The following is a 568-nucleotide window of genomic DNA, read 5'->3' on the forward strand; positions in this document are numbered from 1 at the left end:
ACTGTCTCATTGCTATTTGTTTATCAATAAAATTATGAAAAAAAAAAGAAACCTCCAAAATGATACAGGGAGAAAAACTGACCTTGGGTGGGTGACCTCCAAACCATGTAGGGAATCTCCAAGTGACATGGGGAAAAATGATCTCCCGACCTGACCTGCATGAGTTCTCTAAAATCGAAGAATGAATTTTAGGAACAAATTGAGGTTATGAGCAGAATATATTTATTGAGGGAAAGAAAGCTCCTGTCCAAGAGAGGGACAGGAGGGGTGCCCAAGCAGGTAGTTCCCCCTCCACCTACTTTCTATTCCAGGAGATTTAGTGTTTCTGTTTTAATGTTTAGATCTTTAATGCATTTTGACTTTAGTGCATGGTGATAAACTTGGGTCAAGTTTTAGTTTTTGGCACGTAGAGAGCCAGTTTTTCTAGCACCATTTGTTAAAGAAGCTGTCATTCTTCCAGTAAGCATGCTTGGCCCTCTTGTTGAAGATAAGATGGTTGAATGTGTTTGTAGTTGCATCTGCATTTTCTAATCTATTCCATTGTTCCTCAGGTCTTTTTTTTTTTTTT

Source organism: Octodon degus, unplaced genomic scaffold (genome assembly GCF_000260255.1).
Source record: "Octodon degus isolate 3935 unplaced genomic scaffold, OctDeg1.0 scaffold00037, whole genome shotgun sequence".
Classification (NCBI taxonomy): Eukaryota; Metazoa; Chordata; class Mammalia; order Rodentia; family Octodontidae; genus Octodon; species Octodon degus.